This window comes from Poromitra crassiceps, assembly GCF_964638095.1.
Source record: "Poromitra crassiceps genome assembly, chromosome: 17".
In the NCBI taxonomy this organism is placed as follows: Eukaryota; Metazoa; Chordata; class Actinopteri; order Beryciformes; family Melamphaidae; genus Poromitra; species Poromitra crassiceps.
The window spans coordinates 756780-769903 of NC_139635.1; positions in this window are offsets into that span (position 1 = coordinate 756780).

The following is a 13124-nucleotide window of genomic DNA, read 5'->3' on the forward strand; positions in this document are numbered from 1 at the left end:
AGCCAGGCAGCAGTGCAGTAGATCAGAGGGAGAGCAGGTTACAGCTTCACAGCCAGGCAGAAGTAGTAGATCACAGGGAGAGCAGGTTACAGCTTCACAGCCAGGCAGCAGTACAGTAGATCACAGGGAGAGCAGGTTACAGCTTCACAGTCAGGCAGCAGTGCAGTAGATCACAGGGAGAGCAGCCATGCTACATGGCTGCTAATGGCTGCTAGTGCTAGCGTTGTTAGCTAGATCACGCTTAGGGAATATTAATATTAATACAGTTGCACCACGGACTGTTTAGCTGTTACACTACATGATTCAGTTCCTGTTTGAGTCCTGTCAACAGCGTGTCTGATTACTGCTTCTGCTATGCAATAAACAGCTTGCAAATAGAACTGCGTTCTTATTTATAATCAGACAGCCTCTCCTCTTCTTCAATGACGAGCATACGTGTGGAATGTCCCGTCGAGGGGTATGTGGCCGCACACAAGGAGGCTGCAATAACAGCAGCCATGCTCATCGCGCATGCTACCACGCACAAAGCAGCCCGGGGAGCGTCGGAAAAACTCAGGCGCCCTTCCATAGGACTGGCCGGGACTGCCGAAGCCTGGTCGTACTTCGTGACCCGCTGGAGCGAGTATAAGGTAGACACCAAGCTCACCGGACACAGCGTGGCTACCCAGTGCTGCGAGGAAGATTTGAGGAAGGACCTCACCTGCGCGGCGGGCAAGAGCCTGATAGACAGTGATGAAAAGAACATCCTCGCTGCCATGAAAGCGCTCGCTGTCCGCGCGGAAAACACCATGGTGCCTCATGTGGCTCTGGCCAACATGTGCCAAGGACACGAGGAGCCCATCCGATCATTCCATGCCCGCATCAAGGGACAGGCAGGTATTTGCAAATACAGTATGGAATGTACCAGAACGGGATGTGACCAAATCAATGACTTCACTGAGGAGATACTACGGGATGTGATTGCGCGCAGGATTGCAGACCAGGAGATACAGCTCGACCTGCTCGGAGAAAATAATCAGGACCACTGAAGAGTACATGATAGAGTACATTGAGGCCAAAGAGTCCGGCAAGCGCTCAGCGTCACGCCTGCTCAATCCACAGAGCACAGGCGCAATCAGCAGTTCATACCGACGGGGAAGACAGCAGGACGTCCACATCAGAGGAGGAGCCAGACCGGAAAGACCGAAGACCAAGCCCGGTGAGATATGCATCTACTGCGGCGAGGCAGGCCACGGTAAGGCTCCCCAGTGGCACACCAGACGCTCCGAATGGCCCGGATACGGTAAGAGATGTCATAAGTGTGGCCGTCAAAATCATCTCGACAGGGTCTGCCTGGGCGGGCGGCCGGTCAAGCCCCTGTCCGCGGACGCTGATGAGGCGCGTGATGAACAGGCGACGGCCTCCGTCGAGCTATGCACACTCACCGTGTCCAGCGCAGGCAACGAACTATGCACACTCCCCCTCGCTCACCACCTGTACGATGACATGTGCGACAAATGGATGAAACGCGCATCCAGCCCTCAGCCGTACATCAACCTCACACTCATCAATGTGCGCGAGGACTACGAGGCGCTGGGTTTCGACCTCCTGAAGTGCACCCGCGCAGTGACTCTGCCCGCCATGGCCGACACAGGGTGCCAGAGCTGCCTGATCGGTGTCAAGGTCGCCCAACAGATGGGCCTGCGTACAGAGGACCTCAAACCAGTATCCATGACCATGAGGGCCGCAAACAACAAGGGGATCCGGATCCTCGGGGCCGCGGTGGTCAGGTTCACCGGCATCAGCGACAACGCCCAGAGATTGGAGACACGCCAAATCGCGTACGTGACAGACGCCTCAGACCGCATATTCCTCTCCCGCACAGCCTGCGTGGACCTGGGCGTGATCTCGAGCAAATTCCCTACACTCGGGGAGGTGAACCTGGCGACCTCAGAGTCATGCGACTGCCCACAGCGCGCGGAGGCCGCGGCCATGCCAACCACACTTCCCATGCCGGCGACTGAGGCCAACGTGGAGGCGCTATGGAAGCACTTGCTCGAGATGTACGCTCAGAGCACATTGAACACGTGCCCTCACCAGCTCCTGCCGAAAATTACTGGCCCGCCGCTCCACCTCATGCTCAACGAGGATGCGACACCCGTCGCCTATCACACCCCCATCCCCGTGGCCGTGCACTGGCAAGATGAAGTGAAGGCGGGCCTCGACCAGGACGTCGGCCTTGGCGTTTTGGAGGAGGTACCCATCGGCACGCCGGTGACGTGGTGCCACCGCATGGTGATCTGCGTGAAGAAGAACGGCAAGCCACGGCGCCCCATCGACTTTCAAGCCCTGAACAAACATGCATCCCGTGAGACCCACCACACGCAGTCCCCGTTCCACCAGGCGAGGCGCGTACCCCACGGGAAACGCAAGACTGTGTTCGACGCATGGAACGGTTACCACAGCGTCCCACTGCACGAGGACGACCGCCACAAGACAACCTTCATCACCCCATGGGGGCGCTACCGGTATCTCGCGGCCCCGCAAGGATACACGGCGTGTCTGCAACAAGACCAAGTGCGTGGACGACACTCTGCTGTGGTCTGACACGATCGAGGAGAGCTACTTCCAGGCGGCCCAATGGCTGGACATCTGCGGCCGGAACGGGATCATCCTCAACCCGGAGAAATTCGTCTTCAGCGCGTCCACGGTGGACTTCGCGGGCTTCACGATCACCATGACCGACGTGCAACCGTGCAGCCGCTTCCTGGAGGCGATTCACAGCTTCCCGCAGCCGCGCAACGTGACCGACGTCAGGTTGTGGTTCGGGCTCGTCAACCAAGTCGCCTACACTTTCAGCATGGCCGAACGAATGCAACCATTCCGGGGGCTCCTGAGGAGCGGGGCACGCTTCGAGTGGTCCATGGAGCTGGAGGACATCTTCTGCGAGTCGAAGAGTGTGATCGTCCAGGAGATCAAGCGCGGCGTTCGCATCTTCGATAAGTCCAAGCCAACATGCCTCGCCGCGGACTGGTCGAAAGAGGGCATTGGTTTCTGGCTGTTCCAGAAGCACGCCCGATGCACGCCTGTAAAGCCCTTCTGCTGCACCGATGGATGGAAGGTGACCCTGGTCGGCAGCAGGTTCACACATGCGGCGGAATCCAGATATGCACCCGTGGAGGGCGAGGCCCTCGCCATCGCAGACGCCTTGGACAAGGCGCGCTATTTCGTGTTGGGCTGTGAAGACCTAATCGTCGCAGTTGACTACAAGCCGCTGCTGAAACTCCTGGCGGACAGAGCACTCGACGACATCCCCAACCCCCGCCTCAGGAACCTCAAGGAGAAGACCCTGCGCTACCGTTTCCGCATCGTGCACATCACGGGCATGAGAAACAAGGCCGCGGATGCCATGTCACGCAGGCCAGTAGGCACCACACGGCCGTCACTCATGGACCTCCCCGATGACAAGGCCACTGCGGTGACTCACCTCCCGCCCAGCACACACGCCGATATCCTAGCCCTCATCCGGCAGGGTGACCCTGAGGTTGACGACGACGTCGAAGAGGATGACCTGGCCTGGTGCGCTGCGGTCCTCGAGTCGTTGCGGTCTGTGACCTGGGATCGCGTCAGGGATGCCACCAGCAGCGACGACGATATGCGCACACTGGAGGAGATGGCGGCGGACGGCTTCCCCGACTCTAGGATGGGGATGCCAGGGGCCATTCGTGACTTTCACCAGTACCGCGAGTACATCACATCGACGGACGGAGTGGTCCTCTACAAGGACAGGATCGTCATTCCGCCCTCGCTCCGCGGCGAGGTGTTGGGCGCCCTACACGCCGCCCACCAGGGCGTTTCGATGATGACCGCTCGTGCTGAGTCCTCTGTGTTCTGGCCCGGCATGTCAGCCGACATCTCCGCCGCTCGGAATAACTGCGAGCACTGCCACCGGATGGCGCCCTCTCAGCCCGGTGCACCGCCGACCCCCCCCCCCCCATCCCGGCCGTTTATCCCTTCCAGGCGGTGTGCTCTGACTTTTTCATGCACAGAGGTGTCCACTACCTCGTGACGGTGGACTGATACTCGAACTGGCCGATCATCTCGAAGACGACAGGAGGCGCCACTAGCCTCGTGGATCACCTGCATCATGCCTTCGCGACGTACGGACGGGGGGCCGGAGTTCACCTCCACCGAGACAAGATCTTTCCTGCGCAGATGGGGGGTGCACCACCGCCTCTCATCGGTGGCATTCCCTCACAGCAACTGCCGCGCGGAGATTGGGGTGAAGACGATGAAGCAGCTCATTGCCGACAACACTGGCCCGAAGGGTGAGCTGGAAACTGATGCTGTACAGAGGGCGGTACTGCAGTACCGTAACACGCCCGACCCTGACACGAAGATATCCCCGGCGATGTGCGTCTTTGGGCACCCGATACGCGACTTCGTCCCGATCGTCCCCGGGAAGTACAGGCCACACGAGACTTGGCGTGAGACGCTGACGGCGAGGGAGGATGCCCTCCGTAAGCGCCACATCCGCACAGCTGAAGTCTGGGCGGAGCACACTCGGCGCCTCCCGCCGCTCGTGGTGGGGGATTTGGTCCGCGTTCAGAACCAGACGGGGCACCACCCCAAGAAATGGGACAGAACTGGTAGTGTCGTGGAGGTGCGCCAACACGACCAGTACGTGGTCAAGGTCGACGGCTCGGGCAGAGTCACGCTCCAGAACAGAAGGTTCCTGCGCAAGTTCAGCCCAGTTCGCAACGACCAGCCGCTGCCCCGGTCGATCTGTGACGACCTGGCACTGCGCGTCACCATGCCGGCACCTGCCGTGATGACGCAGCCACTGGACCTTGACCTCCCGCCCCAGACGCTGGCGTCGACGAGCCCTCCCCGGCATGGGCCTCTGCCCGCTCCCGCTACGCCGCCGGCGTCATCGCCTGTCAGGCCCACCGCCCCGTTGACCACCCCCCTGCCGGGCCCGCCATCCCCGGGGCCCCGGTGGCCTCTCCCCTGCCGGTGCGGCGTTCCACCAGGGCGGCCAGCGTGCCTGCCTGGCACGAGGATTATGCTATGGGTTAGCCCTGTGCACACTCCACACTCCACGCTCCACACTCCACGCTTCACGCCTTCCTTTTTCTGTGGATTAATTTTTCTGTGGACTGTTTCCTGTGGATTACTTTTCCTGTGGACTATTTTTCGGTGGATTAATTTTTCTGTGGACTGTTTCCTGTGGATTACTTTTTCTGGGGATTCGTCGGTGTTGATGTTTAGTTATTTATGGCACTGGTATTGTTTTCCACTGTTCTGTTTTTTTATTAACAGCCTTTACCCTTATCCTGATAAAGACTCGGGGGGAGATAGGGAATATTGTACCCGGGTACAGTTGCACCACGGACTGTTTAGCTGTTACACTACATGATTCAGTTCCTGTTTGAGTCCTGTCAACAGCGTGTCTGATTATTGCTTCTGTTATGCAATAAACAGCTTGCAAATAGAACTGCGTTCTTATTTAACGCTCACCTGGTGCTGCTTCAATTAAGGTTGCAGCTGCTCGCTGCTCCTCCTCCGTCAACTCCACAGGAAACCAAACTGCCCTACTCATTTCAGGAAGTAGTGGAGTTGTGCAAGTAGTCTATTGGACCCATTGGACAAACACATTTGCATATCTCCCAGCATGCATTGTTCCTTCCAAACTTTTGACCACAAAGTAAAGTAACCACATTAAATAAGTGGTAAGTGGAAATAAGCATTAGCCTATTCTTAGTTAAACATGCAGTTTTGGAACATTCAATAAAGACAAATATTTTTTTTGGACTATGACTCGACACCCTAAGTGATACACACATGTTATCAGAGTGGTATATATACCCCTCACACTAATATCCATTTTAGTGTAGAATGGTTAGTTCCTTGCTCTGCTCTCCCCTAGAGTGCAACAGACAAACAACCATGTCCAACCCTGAAATGCTCTGGTCTGCGAGGCCCCAGGCGACTGCCTCTTGTGCCTGGTTCAAGAAGCGCCACTGTCCCTCGTCCAACTTGCATATGCCGTGCCATGAAATCCATTTTTTATTTTCGTTTGGGGGCTTTTCGTGATTCTTGGTAAAAGTTGTGCAAGTTTTCCTCTCAGCGCAGAGCTGCAGGCTGCATTCGCCCCCTCCCTCCTCCCAGACCCCGGCTGGCGAAACAGCCTCCTGCATGGGGCGCTCTGTAACCCTCACGGAGCAACAACAAACAAACACAGACAGAAATAGCTGGTGTGCGATTTTTCTGCTAAATCAGTGTCTGAGATTGGGTACAGGATTGCGGGAATCCCCCATCTGTTTGTGAAGGTGGGACTGGACAGGATGCTTTTCACAGACAGGGGCACAGCGTCAGTGAGGCTGCAGGAGCGGAGCGAGGTGAGTGTCACTTCACCATGCCTTCTCCCAGTCCTCCCCGTCGAAAGTGAAGCAGGAAAATACATTTTAGGCTGTTAGGCATTCTCTGTTGTCTCTCAACCTAATATATATGGAATTCTGGACAAAATCATATCTAGGCTACATCAGATTTGCATCTGAGAGACCAAATAATGTCAGACGCTTGATTACTTGCAACGACAGAGAAAGGACGAGAGAGAGGGGAAAGGTTCTGTGCGCTGCAGGCAGAGGGGGAGAGAGAGAGAGAGAGAGAGAGATCGGATCAGTCCGTACAAGCAGCAGAGTGAGTGAGAGAGAGAGAGAGAGAGAGGGATCTGCACGGGGAAAGTGGGAGAGAGAGAGACATGATGCTGCTGCTCTGACATGCCGCGACAAGTGCACTGGCTGCGCTATAGGCTACACTCTCCATTCACAAACTGTACTGGTCTCTGTGACCAGGATGGTGCTCCAAGGATTAAATGATTATTACTCTCTTGCCTTTCATGACACAACTTTAAAACGTAGATAGATAGTAAAAAACACATATTTAGGAAAAGTCATGGACAGGCAGGGTCATATCTTTTATTGAAATAGTAACATGCATTGAAAATATCAAAACGGTCCCACTGACCACAGTGGCGGTTCTAGTGTTAACAGGTCAAGTGATACAAACATCCAATGAGCTGTGTGTATTGTAGCACCATATTGGTAGGAAAATGCTTGTGACATCATGGGAATAGGCTTGGAGTTGTGAGGAGCCGAAAGGGTACAGGGGGAGTAGTGGAGTAACTATCTTGAAATCCCATAGTCTTTGGGGACAACGTGACGTCAGGTTGTACCAAATCTCCCATTCATTTGAGGGCAAAAAAAAAGCAGTGTTCCACCCATAGAGGGCGCTTATGCCAGGTATGCTGCTGAAAAATTATACAAATGGCAGAATGGCAACAGTTTGCTGTCAAATGTGGAAATTTTGACCAGCATTCTTCACACATCACCCCCAAAGTCATATATATTGGTTAAAAGCTGAAAAAAAGTGTTTTGGGGGTTAGTTACACTTTAAGAAGATTTGCCTTTATCCCCCTCAACTGCTCCACCTAGCAATTAATAATAATGTAATAATGTAATAATGTAATTTAGCAACACACTTGAGATGTTTCTGAAAATTTTTGGGCTGGGTCATGAAGCCTCTGCTTACTATTCTATGATCTTGGCTGTCTCAGATTCAAGCACAATGTCCCTTAAACTGACTTGGGAAACTGATTTAAAGGTATCATTTACAGAGGTTGAATGGGGAAGAATTCTCGAAAATGGAAAGAAAATGTCAAGGGAATTGAGAACGAGATTGATCCAATTCAAAATTATAAACAGAATCTACTGGACACCATCCAGGCTGCATAGGGTGGGTCTGGTGGACAGCTCGGAGTGTTGGAGGTGTAAAGAAGAAGGGGGCACTCTGGTGCACATGCTTTGGGAATGTCCAAAAGTCCAGGAGTTTTGGTTAGCCATTCATGGTCTTTTTGTTGGCCTCGATATTCCGTTTACCCCCAGTCTATTTATTTTGGGTGATCCCGCAACATTGAGTGATTTGACTCCACCACTCGCTAATTGGATCCAGACGGCTTTAATGTTAGGACGAAGATTATTGGTTAAGGAGTGGAAGTCCTCTTCGGCTCCTGCACCGTCTTTATGGCACATTTCTCTTGGGCAGCTGGCTGCCCTTGAACAACTATCATACAGGCTGCTTAATAAGGTGGACGAATATAATTTGAAATGGGGGCATTATCACGCATATATTGAAAAATAGTGGCATCTCTAGCTCAGATGAACATAAATTGCCAATTTATGACGGTCAGGCTGTATTTTTGATCTTTTACTTTTCTGTACATCACCAATATGTTGTGTTTTGTTATTTGTTGTGTCTTGCTGTCTTTTTATTTTATTTTGTTGTCTAGTGTTAACAGGAAGCTGTTACCTGTGATGGATGTCTGTTTTGCTTGTCTAACGAAAATAATAAAAAGTTCTAATCATAAAAAGAAGATTTGCCTTTAAAGCATGTTAGGTCAGTGGAATTTCCCTCCGAAAGTGATTTACTGACCTGTTGATATGAGGCCTGAAGCTATTGACAATCTTTTCAAACATTGTTTGTTTTACATGTGTAGGTGTGTTTTCAAACACTGAAAGTATTATTAATTATTAATGTTTAAAACTTAATGCCAATTAAATGTAAGAACAGTTCATCCAAGAGGATATGAGAAATGAATTGAGGTAGCTAATAAATCTAAGAAAGTAAACAGAGAGCAGTTGCTACATCCTTCGTAGATCCTTCTCAGAAGACCAAAAACGTGTGTAGGAAGGCAGTGCTTCTCTCTGGCCTCAGCTCTGAGCTCCAACCCCTCCCTCTCTACAACCAGTTTGTTCTGGGCATGAAGCTTCTGCTGCAGATTCCCTGCAGGCATCAGTAAAACATCACATTACATCACATAAATACAGTACGTACAACACAGTACATTATTTCAGTATTTCAGTATAGTTCTATCACTGTATTCTGGCCCACAGGTAGCGGCACCAGCCCACTGTTGGATCTGCTGTGGCTTTCTCGACAGGAAAAGCCTGTTTTAAATTTAAACTGTTCTACTAAATTAATGTAGCTCATACTTTTCATCATTACTGAATTAGTTTACAATATCAGAGTTATGTAGTTTGCTACACTTCTTCTCTGTCTCACTCCACACTGATATGGATTGTGACTGACACTCCCTTCACTGAAAAAAGAAAAGGTTATTAAGATGCTGTTACGTTTTTTTATTGTTTTTTTTTTTTTCGGGGGGGGGGGGGGGGGGCGGGGGGCTATGTCTGCAGAATACAGGCATACAAACAGACCCGTCACGTCACCGGATCACTTTATGCAGTAGGAATGGACAGTTTGGAAACAATATTTGTCAAGGCCTGGCCATATAGGTTTCGACTAAGTCTTGTTTTCTTTTGTTTTGCCTTACGTTGTCATCTTGATTATTGTGTGTCGATCTGTATTAATTATTGTATGTCCATCTTTTTTGATTTATTTTGACACTCCTCTGTTGTATATTGATTGTGATATATCTTGGTACGCCCTCGAAAATGAGATAATATATATCAAGGGCTTAATCTATAATCTTAATACAATTTGAAATGAAATTAAACTTGAACTTGTGTGACCTGAGCAGAAAGTCAATGCTTCCGCCCACTTGAACCAAACAAACAGGCCGCTGTCACTGAGTCACTGACTGAGCAGCCGCTGACCTTTGAACCCGCAGGAGCGTGTGAGCACCACAGCCTTCATTCAGCCGCTGCCGCTGAGGAGGACCTCACTGCACCAGCAGAAGCACAAGCAGACTGAGCTGAAACAGAAACATGGCAGAAAGGAAAGCTGTTTGTCAGAGCACAGAGCCAGACTTCCTGCAGTGTAACCATCTGGCCTGTGAGGCGGTCGAGGGGGAAGGTGAGTCACAGAGGCCACTGCCTGGGCTCAGACTGCTTCATTTAGTTATTTTACTTACACATTATGCTGTAACAATCTAAAAGAAAGGGATACAATATATAATTAGCAAGTGAATGTGAAGGATAATTGCCTAAAAACCCTCCAGGAGCTTGGAAAGTGCATTCTCCAGGCATTGCTGTGAATTACAGCAATGTAAAATGCGCAATTTGAATCTACAAAAAAGACGACATCGTTCAGCATCGTACTTAACAACAATGCATAACACCTGACCGTATTTCACATAATAAATCAGTAAACACCCACACCAGAATACTCATTCATAATACATTTATATGCAAACACAAATTAAGAGACAGTACAGTGCGCTGTCCAGTTATTAGATGATGCAGTTGAATGGATGGAGTCATTTATCATTTAAGATGACTTCTGAGTTCTGGCTCCATCTTTTCGATTACAAATGATTTTTGTGTGGTTTGCTGTTTACCTTTTGGATGGAAATGTATATTCTATAACAGAGACTTAAAGGATACGCCACCCAAAAATCCTCAAGTCCAATGGAACTGGTTGGCACTTGGCGGTGGTGGTGCTCAAATTGCCAAAAAATGGTGCAAGAAACATTTGAACACCTCAACAGCAATGTCTCTTTCCAGAGATCATGACCCGATTACTCAGTCAAGATAATCCACAGACCAGTAAGCAGTTTGAGTACAAACTATTTTATTTCGACCAAATTACACCTGCTAACTGCATCTACAGCTATATAGCAGCAGCTTGCATGATAGGGGTAACACTTTATAATAACGTTCAGTCGTAAGTCATTTATAAGACTTTAGTTAATGAACTAATCACTTACAAAACATGAATATACATTTGTAGATGATTAATAAATGCTATTTTAACATATCACAAAATGTCTTGCAAGTCGTATAAACCTTTAGTAAATGAAGTGTTCCATACCTCTTATGAATTACAATTAATTGACAAGGCTTTCTGCATCCCCTAATCTAAAGTGTAAACCATTCATCACACATCAATGTGTTACATACAAGGGGGTAGCTCTGTCAAAATTGAAGCCAATGTGGAAGTGCACTTAAACCTGCATTATTTCGAATGACCTGCAGGGGGCGACCCATTGGTCTGTGGACTTCTGTTTTTTGACGCCTCACATATGGCATTTTGGCCATTGCCATCTTGGATCTCGACACAAGGCCACCACGGGTTTCCCACAGAGCACGGCCTGCTATTGGTCTGTGATCGGTGAGCTGTGTGATCAGTGGACAAGCGACCTGTCAATCACACCCCAAACTATAGTCTGCAACTACAACATAGTCTGAAACTATACTAGTGATTGAGACCATAAACACATTAGGAAAGTGTTTACCGAGGCCATACTTGAGGCTTCAAAACAGAAGTCCACAAAAATGGGTGCGCCCCCTGCAGGCAAAGAGGACACTTCCGCATTGGCTTAAATTTTGACAAACAGAGCTACCCCCTTAAAGCTGGAATTATGCTTCCCACATCAGCGAGGACCGCGAGTGTCCGTGCAGAAAAGTCAAAAAAAGACGTCAAATCCACAAGGCTCCTGTGCGGACCGTTTTCGCCTGGCCGTGCACACCCCGAATTTTGTAACTACGGACGCGACCGGGCAGACAAAGTGGAGTTTTCAAGACTCCCGCTCAGTTCCGCTCACAGAAACCTGCACAAAGTATAAAAGCTCCACACGTTTTCTCATCAGGATTCCGTGTCTCTCATTCCGTGTGGCCGGGCCAAACCTCAAGCATATTCCCAGCTTGACACATTTATGTGTCATGAATGGTGTACACTTTAGATTACGGGATGCAGAAAGCCTTGTCAATGAATTGTAAATTATTTACACGTCATTTACAACAGGTGAGGAACACTTAATTTCCTAAAGGTTTATAGATAACTAGTTACAACACATTTGTATGTTAACATAAGATTGATTAATCATCGACAATGTTTTGTAAATGGTTAGTTCATCATTATAAAGGCTTATAAATGACTTACGACTGAACGTTATTATAAAGTGTTACAATGTTTTCTATCAACAAGAGAACCAGAAAGAGCAGCAAACTTGTTGGCCTCATCTCTTTGAGCCATCAAGTTCTTCAATGAGATCTCTATCCAAGGTGCACATTTTGCTTTAGCAGTGAATTTCCTTAATGGTGCATGAATGTTCACAATTTTCATGAAATACTTCATAAATAAATTCAAAGAGATCTCAGGATCATCAATGGCGCATACATCCGCTCATTTAATATTCTTAACATCGTCAAGAAAATCATCCTCATAACATTTCTTAAATTATCTTGAGACTACAATTTTGGGACAGGCTTGGTAGCTTTGTTCTCCTGGTGACAGCAACTACATTATGGTCACTGAAGCCAGCTGGGACTGAAACGGGTGAAAAGCACAAATCAGGAGTGTTTGTGAGAATGTGATCAATACATTTAGAAGTTTTAACACCGATGTTATTCACAGAAATTCTTGTTGGTTGGGAAATTAATTGAGACAATCCGCAGGGGTCAGTTATGGTATTGAGCCTATGTTCTTCAAAGGACAGCAAGCAAATCAATATTAAACAGTGTAGAGAGCTGCACAGGCCTGACATTTTGGCCCCAGCCCGACCCAGGTCTGTGGCATTCAGGCCAGGCCCTACCCCGGCACGAGGGGTTAAGTGAGCCTGAGCCTGTCCGAGGTCTGAAGTTAATATCACCATAATGATGACCCATCTCTCTCTCTCTCTCTGTGCTGCGTGTGATGCAGACTTAACATGCACACTGCGGAGGCTCTGATTAAAGACAGTCGCCGCCGCTCTCTCTGCCCCTCTCCTCCTCTTACACACACACACACACACACACACACACACACACACACACACATTATAGATACATGAATGTGTATCTCGTAGGCTATGCCCATATCACGCTATTCAAGGAGCTCTCAGGTCCTACGTGTCCGTCTGCCCTCCCCTAGCTTCTCATTAATGAGCTTGTTCGATTGAGGGATAAACAAGTTTTTTATAGAGATTGTGTTTACAGAGAGGGACTGTTTACGACTGAGTTTACGACTTCCGGCGCTGGTCTGCGGCGATGTGTGCACATTGGTCCCCAGATCCATTGGACTAGTAAACGGACTCTGATATCCCCCCCCAGCACCACCCATCCAACCCCTCCCCTAGCCCAATCTTGTGATGTGTTGATGTTGCCAATAAATTGTGTTGTTGTCTTGTGCTGTTGTCTTGTCTG